This window comes from Sylvia atricapilla, chromosome 3 (genome assembly GCF_009819655.1).
Source record: "Sylvia atricapilla isolate bSylAtr1 chromosome 3, bSylAtr1.pri, whole genome shotgun sequence".
NCBI classification, from domain to species: domain Eukaryota; kingdom Metazoa; phylum Chordata; class Aves; order Passeriformes; family Sylviidae; genus Sylvia; species Sylvia atricapilla.
The window spans coordinates 32,521,861-32,536,432 of NC_089142.1; positions in this window are offsets into that span (position 1 = coordinate 32,521,861).

Genomic DNA, 14,572 nt, shown 5'->3' on the forward strand with positions numbered 1-14,572 from the left:
GAGCCCCACAAATGCCTTATGTGGTTTTAGGCTTCAGCTGAATGGTTGATTTTCCTTGTCCAGGAATAAAAAATGATGCCTAAAAGCAATAGGAATTCAAGAAGTCAAAACAAAATTATCATCCCACAGAATAACTAACTTCCCACAAGATTTTATGAACTTTGCACTGTAGATCAATATTCTCAGCATGCCCAGACACTTTGTTCTCTGGTAAGTTCCTTGGCCACCACACTACTTTGCTGAACTATGTTATCCTGCTAAAGAATATATCCTCCCACAATATACATCTGCTGTTTTGTTTGGCTTATAGACCTGAGGGACTCATTCCTTTTCCAAAATCCTAAATTATGGGGTCATGCACTGATTATGGAGCATAGCCAAGGGTCTAAATACAGACCACCTAAAATGATATTTTTTGAGAATATATCAATAAGATCTAATCCCATTGCTTGATTCTTGACTTCCAGATGACTCCGGCCTATATTTAAATACAAAAGAAGAAAATGTTTCAAAGTGGAATAAGTATGTTTTTCATGGTCAGCCAGTCTTTGAAACTTGGCCTGCACAGGGCTCCATCTCCACACTGAGGTTGCTGGCTTTCTCTGTCACTGGCTGCTCCAGTACCTGGCAAAACTTCCCTGGCAGCATTTTTTGTTCCAGGCTCTGACCCAGTAGTAGGCATCTGTTCCTCTAGGCAGGCTTTGTTCAACTAAAGCCCTGGATGACCACTACTGAGTCCTTTCCCAAGGCAAGCACTATCAGGGGTTTTTAAAGGAGGCCCCACTCTGCCTTCCCCATCTCTGGCTGTTTTTTCTCCCTCTCTTCTGGACCATGATAATTGGGACAGCTAGATTAACTATGGAGAAAGGTCTGCCTGATCACATGGCAGACAACTGCACACGGGAGAACATTCAATGTAAATACAACTGATATTTCTTCTGGAAGTAACAAACACACTGGGTGTTTCTGCAGATCACCTCCAGAACATATTCTAGCTTTGAGCTCATCCTAGGAACCTCTGTGCAGCTCTGTAAGGGCATCCACTAACAACCAGAGATCCATATGTTCTATCACCACAGAAATGGAGATTGTATTTTTTTATAATCTTAATCAAGTCTTTGAAGCCAAAATTCTTCTCTGTAAATTGATGGGAAGTATGTTATTTTTGGCCTAAGCTTGCATTAACTCAAAAGTTGGGCAGAAAATTGTTCTATTTTTTTTTTTTTTTGTGGCTTCACTATTCAAATTAGCAGATGCATTTCCTATCATTTGGTACTTTTTCTGTCAATAACACACAAATCCCATGGAAACATGCCAAAGATTTTCTTAGCAACCAAGCCTCTTGCCTGATATACACGATTAACTACAACAGTCTGTTAAAAGCTTAAAATAAACCTGTCTTTTTTATTTAGAATTTCATATAGTAAAAGAAGATTCATTGGTAAGGAATTTAGCACAGTTTCAGGAGAATTTATTTATTATTATGGAGGCTGAATACTCAAGGGATGTCATGATAAAAGCCAGTGTTGCCGTAGAGGCAAATCTGCTGGGATCAACCCAATGACTGAGTTCAGGTAAATTAAAAGCACTCTCACCAATTGATGGTATGGGCCCCCCATGATTAAAATGTAAATTGATTCATGCCTTGTGAGTGTATAATACTGCTGCAGAAAGCATCCTTCTCCATCAAGGAGTAGCAAATTCCATTATGAAAGATAGGATTTAAAAAAGCTGTTTCTTGTTCCAAGAGGGTTACCATCTTGGAGAAGAGTTTGTAGAGTCTGGGCACTGCTTCCTGTGTCTCTGGAAGGTGCAGACTAATCACATTTTCAGAAAGCAGAAGTTATAGTTTTTATATCTTCACATTTAGTTAAAGTAAAATAGAACAAAATATCACAAGTTCTATCCTATTTATAGAGATTTTAAAAATCTTTGCTTAGAATAATCTCCATTTTCTTCACAGTCTCTGAGTTAGACCCAGAGTGCGGGCTGATGGTATATGAAAAATATTATTTATTTTTAGAAGCAGTGTATGCAACTGCTATGAAAAGAAATAAACCAACAGTATCTGAGGTAAAAACTGTCACTTGAACTCACCTTCTTAGAGGCTTGTGTGACATGCTTTTGTCACAAGCTAACCATCCATTTGTTGTGACATCAAAAAACTTACGGACCTTTAGATCTCTCTGTAGGTACTAGATGGAGCTAGTATTAAAATATCCTATCTTTCCAGAAGTCCTGATAGTAGGTGCTTGTCAACACAAAATAATTCAGGCACTGAGAAAAAAACCACTGGTAAGAAGGAGAATCATGAACAAAGGAATAAAAAACCACAGCATTAGGCCTTATCAGCTGAAGACTTTAAGTAGCTCTTTATTCAGGTCTTCTAAATAGTTTATGGACAATGGCAGCTTTAGTGATCTCACAGGAAGAATGACTTCTCCAGTAAACCTGTTTGTTGAAATTAAATTATATGCCTCCAAGTACAATTCTCCTGATTTGTGCCTGCTGTTGGCAAGTACAGTACATCACAACAACTCTTCCCTTCACAAGTGACCCACAAGACGTAATGCAAACAGCTGCAGTATAGCAATGTGGAATGACCTAAATGGCTGTGCTAAAGCTTGCAGGAATTTAGACATTCTTAAAGCTCTGCAAAGCTGTGCAAACTAGTAAAGACAAAAAAAAGAAAAAAAAGAAAATATTAATTCTTGGTTTGCCAGGTTTTATAGCAAAAAAAATACAAGAGAAGTAAATATTACATATAACTTGGAAAACAGGGAACACTTTGGTTACCTAGAGCTGAGTGGCTTGAACTGTGCTCCACTGCAGTCATTAGGGGTCTGTGAAATCGTACCAGTGCCAAATGTTAGCATGGAGAATTGTATTTGCCTGTCTTATTGCATGGTAATAAAATGCAATGGTCAGTTCCAGCCATCTCTGTTATTCCCTTCTGCTGCCAGGGGATGGGAAAAGGGCTTCCACAGCCATTTTGACAAACACACTGGCATGCCTCAGTGCACTGTGCTTCTGCCTGATGACAATTCTAATCTTCATACCTCTGCCATAGACGTTTAAAGTGACCTTGAAATAACAGAGTCTTTTTTGTTAAGATTTGGTCTATGTATAAATTTCTGAAATAGTACTGTAGAAAATAGTCTCTTAGATAAGGACTGTATTTTCAGTTCCTAGTCTCACAAAATACAGATGGCTATGATTTCTTACAGATCTGCTAATATATAGGGAAAACATTTCTGCAGGCATCAAGAGAAAAGTCTAACTCTTTAATCCATATGATATCTACTATTTGTCTGAAATAAGACTAGTTTTCTGCAGTAAAATCTTTTTGAGGTAGAAAAAGAAGATAATTCAAATTGAGTCATGCCACTCCTGGAGCCAACAGCTTTTAAGGCTGGGGGAAAGTCTCTTCTTTTACGCACAAAGTAGAAGTTCACTCCACATAAATTTCAATTAGAAGTTGATGAAGTTCTGTGTTTTATTATACTGTCATCTGCACTACATTTTCAAATTGCATCAAGATAATAAATATTCTCCCCAACAGAAACTGCTCACAGGGGATTTTAAGCAGTGCAAGAACACATAATAAAATTCAACTCATTATTATTATTAATTATTTGTGTTATTTTATTGCATAGGAGCTGTAGTCATGGACCATGACCTCATTGCATGATGCACAAAACCAGAACAAAAAGGCCATTAATTGTTACAAATCAGAGATCGTTAGTGGCATGGCTTGGATAGGGCCTGACTTTGAATTTTCACCATTCCAAAACTTGGGCAATGCTGTTTGATCAGTCCACTGGGCTCTCCAAAAAGTGTTCAAACTGACCTTGCAACATCTGTGTGGAACCAGTGCCATTGGAGCAGCCACTCCCACCCAGCTGGCTGGGGGACTCCCATCACTCCCATCTCACAGCAGTGTCAGTCCCCAGGTGCTCCTCTGCCCATGATCTCACAGCCCCCTACCCCTGAAGAGCAATGAGCATCTCCCAGCCTTGCCTGGTCCATGCCACAGCCAATGCCTTGCACAGTGTTTGTAAGTGGTAAGAAAACACCAAGGTATTTGGTTGTCTGTAATGGCCTTAGGAAGAAAGGGCAGTCACATTTGGCACCTGCTTGTGACTTCTCTACCAGCTGGTGGATAGTCACACTGCATCTCCTAGAAGAGTAAAGCCACAAATAAATAGATTTGATACATATGATGTTGGGCATATACACATCTATATTTATGAAAGTCACAGAAAGAGTCTGAAGATGAGAGATGTGACTTACAGCATATCCCTGGTTCTAGGGCCCTAAAAGCCAGCAGCATGGGATGACCAGCAGAGTCTTCCCCCACAAAGAAAGGAGCCTGAGAGAAGGCTGGGCTGAGATCTGTGTTGGTCACTCTGGGAGATGATAATTATTCAAGAGCTGCCAGCAGGACATGACTGAACAGAGGAGAGAGGCACAGAAGTTAAACCACTTCTTATCACTTGCACAGAGATATTTGCTGTATAAGGGATCAGCCAGCAGTTACAAAAGGAGAGAAAAGAAGCAGAAGTGGAGTTCCATTGGGGCATCCCAGAAAGAGATGTGGGTGACATCTAAATGCCAATCCAATATATCAAATACATGTATATATATAGGAAATACTGATTATTATAGATTACGTCTTTGCTGAATCATCACTAAGGTAGTAGATGATAAAACCAATCAGCTGACTGATCTCAAAGAGAAGTGTTCCTGGGAAATCCTTACTAAGGAAGCACATTTTTAGTGCATTGCCCTGTGTCTTCTTATTATTTAACTTGTATCAGTGAACTGGGAACATATATAATACTGTCCATAAAGTTTGTACATAAAACAAAACCATGAGGATTGTTCAACAACAACAAAAAAAGGACTGGTGTTCCCTCTAGCAGATGCAATAAACTGAGCACAAACAAGCAAACAGAATTAATTTACAGTGAAGCCAAATAGTTACATACATGGAAAAAGAACATTTGTGCTTATGGGAGCACAGATTGCATCTTGGGGAAAGGAAAAGAAATTGAAGAGTCACACTAGCTGGTGAGTTAATCCTGAAGCTTCAGTGCAAAGTGATGGCTTAAAAGGTTAACACTGTCTTTAAATTTGTAAGGCATGCCACACTGAGTAGGAGCAAGAGCTTCTATGCCTTTTGTATTTAAGACCAGTTGCTTAAATAAGAACATTCCTGTCCTCGATAGAAACAATGGGAAATTGTCCATCATCATAACTGTCCTTTGTCTTCATGTTTCCTAGGTGTGAAAGGCAGTTAGCCCACAAAACTGAAAATTACAGGGATTGTGTAGGTCCCATCAGTTATCAGCAATACATAGTAAGACAAATTTCATTATATTTGAATAACTGTCACAGAATTTTAATATAGCTGCAGCCACAATTTCATTAGTGTTTCGAGCAAAATACTGTAAACTACCATAATGGATAAGAAACCAATAATACATAATAATTATTCATTATTAAGAGATGAAGCACAGATCACATGCCTAGGTCTTAGCTCCCTTAGTTTTGAAGCTGGTCATATCCATGTATCAAATTCAACTCAAAATTATATTTAATAATGATTCTAGCAGACACCTGCATCAATTTACCTCTGCCTGGGAAGCTTACAGAGAAAGGACTTCATACAAAGTTTGGGGGTATATGGACAGTAAAGGGGATGTAGAGCCGTGTTTCCAGAGGAGATAAGGGGAAGCTGACTTACTTAACATCACAAAGCAAAGCAAGAGTAGCTTCTTTCAGAAATACATTACAGTCAGTGGGAAAACAAAGGAGTACCAGTTAAGGAATTTTGATAATCAGAGGCTTTTTTGTCACTAAACTTGTGAGAATAGCTTTCTAAAAAGCAGCACAAGCAACAGAGACAACAGTCTTAAGAGCGAGATGATTCAGCTTAAATTAAGGATGAGATGACATGTTCCTTTATCATAAAACTCAGTCCTGCAGTCAAAGAGATGCCTTCTGCTTCTCTGCTGTTACATTGAAATAGAGGTTTAGGTGTTGGTCGTCTAAACATTGCATGTAAGTTATAAAAAGACCATAAAATGGAGTAAAAAGAAAATTTTTAGAAAAAGTGAAAGATGCAACTCTATTACTGTATTAACTACAGTCTCCATTTAAATAAAGAAAATACTGCTGAATTTGGACTTTCCAGGGAGTAAGTCAATTGTGTTTTGGAAAGGTAAGTCTACCTTAAAATTCAAGCAGAACCCATTATAGACATAGTAACAGAGGAACAATTTAATGATTTTTCCATCAATGGCTGCAGACCATCCGGGGGCAGCAGTGACAGTAACTTCAGAAGAGGAAGATCAGGAGAACACACCTTTTGTAGAGAACCTCTCTCAGGCTGAGACAGGTGAAGTGCTGCTCTGTTTGGGACAAGCCTCCAGAAAGATGAGAGCCAAGAGTGTACTTGTGAGAAGCATCCTCCTCTGCTGCTGAAAGCCTCTCAGCTGCTATGTGAACTCCCTTGAGGAGTGGAATTACCTCTGCAATTTTGTGGTAGAAAGGTGAATTTGGAGCCTAAGGTATCCAGGATGCCAAGTCTTTCTTTTTTATGCTATAGCTGAGCCTATGGTAGGGAACTGCTCAGATAGGGCAAGAACCAACATCAGGCTGAGGTTTAGTTTGTGTCTGTGGCCACCTTCTGCTTTGCTAGTTCTGTATTTTTGACAGCTGGGAACCAGCTCATCCCATGAAGGATCACTATGAGCAGCAAGGTAATGAGATAAACACAAGATATCACACACAGCATCCATGTTCCACCCACACACTGCTGCAGCCTGCTGGGCCCTTCTCACTCAGAGGTGCTCCACAATTGTGGCCTCAGGAGTGTTTCAGGACCTACTGTCCACTGTTTTCCTCGCAGATCAGGTGCCTGAGTGCTCTTCAACTTGGTTTGAGAGTCAAGTGTTTTATAAATGGTTTTGAAACAGAGCAGGTGAAACATCTGGGATCATCAGGTAACTGATTTCATTTGTATTTGGATTATACAAACGGGAATGCTTTCAACTCTGAGGTGTCTGAACTGAACTCTGAGAGGAGGGAGATTTCAGAAAGGGTTACAATAACTTCTAAGTTATTGTAATATTTGAGACACATCAGTGTTCTCACCTTTTTGAAGAGGGATGAATAAATGTACAAAGAACGTGTGATTTCAGAGAGGTTGTCACCAACCCCACTGGCCCCCATGTGAACTAGAGATTAAAATATGGCCCTTCAAGTCTGAAACTAGACAAAGTGGGTTTAGTAACTGCATGGCTCCCTTAAGGTACCTGGGAGCCAGGAGCTGTGGAAGAGTCAGATTCTGTGTATTTGTTCTCCTCCTGCAGGGTGGAGATACCAATAATATATATTTATTTAAATTGCTACATCTTCTCTCAGGTAGGAAGAGCACAGCACTCAGTGTAATGGTGTATTCCAGCCTGAAACTTGTGGTCATCTTGATGGGGACTTGAAGAAACATTTTTTCTAAGGAAATCCAGAACCATGAATTGTCACCGTCTGTCATGAAAATGATATTTTTTTAAAGGCACGAGATGAAATATGCACTTGGAAACTTTTATTATTTAATCATATATTTTTATCTCTTAAATGTGCTTTCTTTTCTTTTTCTTTGAGGCCTCCAACTTCTATTTTCAAGGCTTGCTCCACAACCATAGGAAAAAAACCCATCCTGTTTATTTTTAAATCAAAGCTAAAAATCTCATGGGATCTGCAGACCCAGCAGCCCTGAAATGAAATGCAATTCCCTAAGGTTTAGGATCACAGAGATGTAAACATGCCTACCATCAATGACTACATAAATAAATGAGAAGTTTGGTAGGACTAGATTTTTCTTCCAACTTGGGTCTGCTGATTTAACTAGGAAATTAAAAAAAACCCCAACATTTTGTAACATCTCAGAAGAGATTTGATGTTTTCAGTGCGTTGCAAGAGTGAGGTTGAAAAGCTTTTGGGGATAGAGGTGCAACAGCATAACAGTAAGTGCCACTAACACAAATTTACATTGAGTTTGCTGAATAAGAGGTTTAAGAATAAGATGTTAAGAAAATCACTGGTGACAGGGATGGAAGAAGAGGTGATGGGTTGGTGAGATTCACAGGATTACACACCCAGGGACATCTTCTGGGCTGCCTTCCAGCTTCTGCTTCTGCCCTATGGGAGCTCCATGGTGCTTGCCATACCAGTTCTCCAAAGGATGGCTTTTACACCCTCACCCAGGCTTTTCTTTGTCCTCCAACCCAGTGCTGCCCCTCTGCCTGTACCAGTCAGCTGCTCCCACTGTGGGCCATGGGCACCCCTCAAGCCAGTGAAGAAGACAATGTTACGAGCACGATCAAAACTCAGGCTCAGATGCTACAAACACTGAAGAGTCCTCAGTCATCTGCAATACTAGAGAGAGGCTCAGGCAGCCCTGCAGTTAATTAACTGCATAAATAGAAAATATAAGCCCATAGTATGAGGACCATGTTGATGCAATTGCACAGAAGAGGGTATATGCAATAATAAGGAGTGAGAGACCAGGTAAGCATCTGAAGGACTATTTTGTTGGATGTTCTTCATAAAATTACAATAATTGTCTGGAAAAATGAATTACATCCTTTTGAATGTTCAATTCTAAAATTAAATCTCATTTTTTGTTGCAGAGCAGACATCTATTTTCACAATTATCCTGCTTACATCACTGTGGACTTCCCCTGAACCGTGCATTGCCTGAAGCTGTGAGACTACAGTAGGCACTTTCTATACCTCCCTAATATCTGTACTTCTTCATTAAAGATAAGAAGCAGAAATGTAGATTAAAAAAATCTAAAAGCAACTTCCTTTATTCTAGGAAGTAATTCATGACACAAACAACCTCCTAAAGCTGTGCCCATTTGGTACCACTTTATGAAGTAAGATGTCCATGCAGCCATGTTCTGCCCACCTTAGGGACAGCATACAAAGAAAGAAACCTAGTGTGGGAGAGAGGAAGATGAAATGAAACATGTGACTGCTGAAACATCCCATTTGCTGTAAAACAGCTACATTTGTAGGGAAGGAGAATCTACTACATCTCTGCAGATCCAGTCACACAGGATGGGACAACCTGAGTCTCCCAGACCACATAGTAGAAGTACAGACTCATTTTTGTGCTTGCCTCTATGTTTTGAAATTGAGTCTTCCAGTCCTCTTAAAGCCTTTGTGAGAAGACACAGCTCAGCATCCTGGAGTGTTATGTTCCTTCCAGCATTTTTCATGGTGGCTGAGAAAATTATCATATCCAAGGCCTCAGAAGTCTTTTACAAGGTGCATTTTATGTCAGTTATTTTCACACAGTAGATGATGCGCAGTAGCCTTCAGCATCCAAAGTATTTAGAGCAAAAAAACACTGAAACGAACGTCAGAGGAGTAACAAGCCTCATTAAGAGGAAGCACAAGCATCAACGTAGGCTTCAGGGAAGTCAATGGTGCCCTCTAAAGGGAACTCCTCTGATACACAGGGAAGCTTCACCGCTGTGGGACCCACTACCCATGCAGCCATGGAACAGCCCAGCAACCGTCTGTGTGCAATAACTTAATCTGTAAGATGATAAAATGCAGAGTCATTAATATCTATTCTGAATTTGGGAAAGAAGTCTGTGGAAAGCTTTTTTCAAACATTTACTGCTTGTGGTGAGAAGGCATCCTTGTTCTTCGTTGTGAGAATCAAACATAAATGTTGGGACCAAGACCTCAGATCATGGCTAAGGAAAGAAAGGTACATTGAACTACCAGGACATTCTGCACAGGGGAAAGTGGGCCATGATATATTTCATAAAACTTTATTCTGAGCTAAATAATTCTTGCACAGAGAGATTGTGGAGCCTTCCTCAAGAACCATCTGGATGCAATCCTGTGCAATGTGGTGTCTGATGACCCAGCCTGAGCAGGGAGGTTTGACCTGGTGACCCACTGTGGTGCCTTCCAACCTTGCCCACTGTGTGAGCGTGGGATAACACAGCACAGCAGCAGGTACACAGACAGTGATTACAAGAGCTACTCAGGAATGAAGCATGTGAGTGAACAAGCACCAGAGAGCAACCAGAGCATGGTAAGCAGTGCTTTGTCTCAGCCTTAGCCATCAGGAGCCTGCAATTACTTTGCAATTCACTTATAAAATTCAACATGTTCCCTTCCAAGAAGTATGAAGTACCTTGAACAGCAACACACACTTAGTTTCAATCTTCCAGTTGAGCTCTGGCTGATTGCACCATCATTTGGCCAAATCAGGAAAAGAGCTATTGATCTCCAATGTACTGATGTGCAGATCTTACACATGGGTATACATTATTTCAGGACAAGAGTCTGCTTCGCCAGGAAGATTAATCTCGTGTTGAATTCAAGAGGCTTTGCTGCTAAGAAAGTCAGGACAATTATTCCCAGGTTTAGTGATTGCCACTCATTAAAATCATGATTTACTTGATTACATTTTGGAGAAACGCTAGACCCTGAGTGTAATTTATAACTGCTGAGAAGATAAAAATACTAATATTGCTTAAAAGTAAGTATTTCCAGTGAATCTGGTAAATGTTGCTCAAGCTTTAACCATGCTTTTTTTCCCCACTGGATTGCAGGTATAGTATCAGGAGGATACTGTGATTTACCACATAAGGTGAAGCTACATCCTTTGCTCACACATGTTACTTATATGTAGCAGCATTTGTGGTTTAGTCACTATAAACAAACAAAATATCAGAGAATCATGATTTTCAGAAGACATTAGAATAATCCTGGGAATGTTTCCATCTTAGATCTATGCTTTTTTGCAATAAAAAAAAATTTCACACAACTCATTCCAGTGCTGCACTATACCTGACACTTGAATAGAGGATGCCCATACACAAACAAAATTGGGGACAGTGCCTTATAATGCACGACAGTGTGGAAATTCCTAGTCTAACTTCCACCAACAGCCACTGTGACTTGGAGAAGGTCACTTTTACCTCTCATTTCCTCAGGGTTTTCACATGGGTGGCATGAGACCTGTAGGTTTAGAGAGCATGTTGAGTCAAAAATGTTTCTGAAACCCAGGTGCTGTTGTTAATGTCCATGATGGGTTATGAGACAAGGAAAACCATGTACCAGTCAAACTAATGCTTCCTTGTTAAACAAAGATCATTCCCCAAGGCTCAGGTGCTTGGTTCACGCTGGCAGTTTAAGAGATTTCAACTGAGAATTCAAAGCCAGAGTTAGCTTTACAGCAATAGGAAGGTCAGGTATGGGAGTTCAGTGTGTGCCCTTTGCCAATCGGAACACGATTTTTTCATGCTGAGTACTAGTAATTAAGTGATCTCCAGTGAATTACAGCACCTGCTTTATCCATCCTTGCTACCATGAGAATTATTAAGCAGCAAACTGTGAAGCTCACAGCTCGTTAGAAGCTCTGCACAACACAGCAGCACACAGCCCAAGTCCCATGACTCCCAATATATCACAGCATAGAGAACAGCAGTGGAAACAAGACTTCCCATAAAGGGAAAACGACTGGGAAGGCTGGGATGTGGGAGCAGCAGCAGGATGGGCAGAAGGGCTGTCAGAGGCACTCAGATTAGCAGGTCATCAAGATCCTACCACAGCGATGTACAGCTTTTTAGGTTACTTGGAATAGTAGGGGTGATCTATACCCAGACTTAAAACAGACATGCCATTGAGGGAGAATGTTGGGAAGAACAGCCTGGAACACTTGGCACTTTCAAGAAGGTGAGAAAGGACAGTGAGGAAATCTAACGGCTTGCAGAGGTGGGATAAGATGGGCAGTTCCTAAACGACACAAATGGCACTTCCAAAGCCAGCCACTCTCCCCAGTCAAAGAGTGAACAGAAAATCGAGGAGAAATGAGCAGGCAAGCCTTGTGCTCTGGGTACTCAGACCAGCTAGGTACACGTCTTGGTGCCTTCTCGCTGGACAGAGCGCTCCAGCACCTGCATCTCAGTGCTCATGTGTGGACAACTCAGCTCCAGAATAAGGTCACCTCACTTTCTGATGTCTTCCCTACCCTCTTGCAACACTACTTCCACCCACAAGTGAGAAGGAACACAGCACAACACAGCTGGTAGGGAGCTTGAGAGAGGAATGAAACCGTGATAGAGGAGATAAAAGGGAACGTAGGGAGAGGATAACTGTCTTGCCTAGGGGATGAAAAGCAGAAGTCCGTTCAGATAGAAGGAAGGAATGATGGTCCATCGGAGGAAAGACATGGTGGAAGCAGCAAAAAGGAGTTTATGGAAGTCTGAGGGAAAGTGCAGAAAGAGAGTTGTGGGACAAAGGAGGATTCACAGAAATCATGGCAAGATGCTCTGATGTTTGAACAAATGTTTCAGGAAACAGGAAAATGGAGGTAAAAAGAAGGCATTCGATAAGCATGTAGGAAGCAGCTACTGGGGAGAAAGTTGAATTAAGGTTTGCATCCTAAATACAATGCTCCTGTACCCAGGAACAGACAGGCATACAGGAGGTGTCCCAAGAAAACTTTTGCAAGCAGAACGAAGCAGCTTTGTGCAAGCCATTTCCATTGCAAAGGAGCATTAATACAAGAGGAATGTGGCAAGGATGACAGAATCATAGAATAGTTTTGGTTGAGGTCAGGTCATCTGGTCCAACCCCCTGCTCAGACTAGGGAAAGAAAATAATACATAGGAGATGAAAAATTCCCTTGCATCTTCACAGATATAAAGTGAAGCTTTAGCTATAATGCCAAAAATCCATATCCAAAGTCAAACCTTCCCTTGGTTCTCTAGGTTGATGTTCCCCTCTGGAAGCAAAGCTCATTTCACAGATTACTGGAATTGCTACTATAGCTGCTCTGGATTCTTTGCTGTGAAGCAGAGAGGGTTTTATTGCATATCAAAAGGAGGAAACAGACACACATGAAAATCAACCTGTAGCCTGCTGTAAACACACATGCACATCTAATGCACAGCTGATGGTAGCACAAAACAAAGATAGAAAAAATATTTCTCATGCAAACCGGGTTGGTGGTTAATCAAGTGAATCGTACCTTTTAGAGAGGTATCCTAGCAACTCCCCAGCAGCCACAAGTCCCGGCTGACAGCGCACACTGATGCAATTGTTCTCCTCCTGCAGACATCAAAACTTTGCAGCTAATCAAAGAGATAATTCGAAACAGGAGACCACATTAAATTTGATCCAACAAAAGGGAATTTTATAAATGAGCAATGTCACCTGGGGCATCTCTTATGCTTAAAGTTGTCATCTTGGAACAAGAGTAGGTCAGGCTTAGCGAAGCCGTGCGATGCTGGGAACAAAACCTCCCTTCTGCAACCATGGCTCTCCTGCAGGCACTCGTGTCTGCCACGCTGCTTTGTGCTGGGCTCTGCTTCAGACCACTATGCAGAATTTATTACTGTTTTCTTGAACAGCAAAGGCTCACCCAAAGCACTTTCTAGAGCACAAATATCAGCAAAAGCCCTGCTGATGCTCTTGTAGCCACCTGTCCCAAGAACAAATTCACACTGCTAACATGCCAGATTAGATATTCTGTCCCATCTCCTGACAGTGCAAATAGGCTCAGGCCCGGCTGGATAAGACCTTCTGTCTTGGGACCAGCAATGAACCTGAGGCTACCAAGCAGCCTAAGCTCATCCTCTCTAAGTGTCCTCATTTTGGAAGCATCATAGATTTGCAATTCACCTCTTTACACATGGGTGCAATAGAAACAGCAAAGCCACAAACATAGGATCCCGTAAGGTTATGGAAAATCGCTTCTCTCCCCTCGCTTCCCTTTCAGTTTTTAGCTAGCCCAAAGATACCACAGATCTGGGAAAAATATTCAAGACGTTTAAGCATTTCCCACTTCCCTTTTCTTCCCTCAGCTGAGAGGCTTCAGTTCAGAGTTGTGAAGGGTCTCCCAAGTTCTCCTCCAGCAGTTCACGTTTCTTCTGGATTACAGAATATCTTTTATACTCCCCCGATGCACTCAACAGTTCATCTCTTTCAAAGAGAAAAATATTCCTTCTTAAAATTCCCTGTTTCCTCTGTCAGGTGAGCCCTGACACCTGACCTCCCTTATCAGATGCTCGTCATATACTTTTGTTTGATGACCACTCTCTTGGTGATCAGAACTGTAAGCCCATTTTTTCCAGGGCAGTAATAACCTCCCTAAATATTCCACTAAAACTTTTAATCAAACTTTAATGATCCTTCCTTGTTGGAATAAAGGAATTTCTTCCATCACCTTTGGTGTTTCAGAAGGAAAGTAAGAACATATTTAATAGCCATATGGTCTAAACATCAAACAGAACCTACAACTGGACAAAAACATCAAATCATACACAAATCATCATCAAAACTGTTGTGACCTACTTCTTACTGCAAAAGCTGGATTTTTTTGCAGTCAGTCAAGTTCTGTTAAGACACTGCAACCAATAAAAAGCAACATGCAGACTGTCCAGCTATAGCAGCTGAGACCAGGGGTCCAGAGGACTACAGGGGATCAATGTAAGGTTGATTTGTAAGGTCTACAGAGCCTTTTAAGACCTTG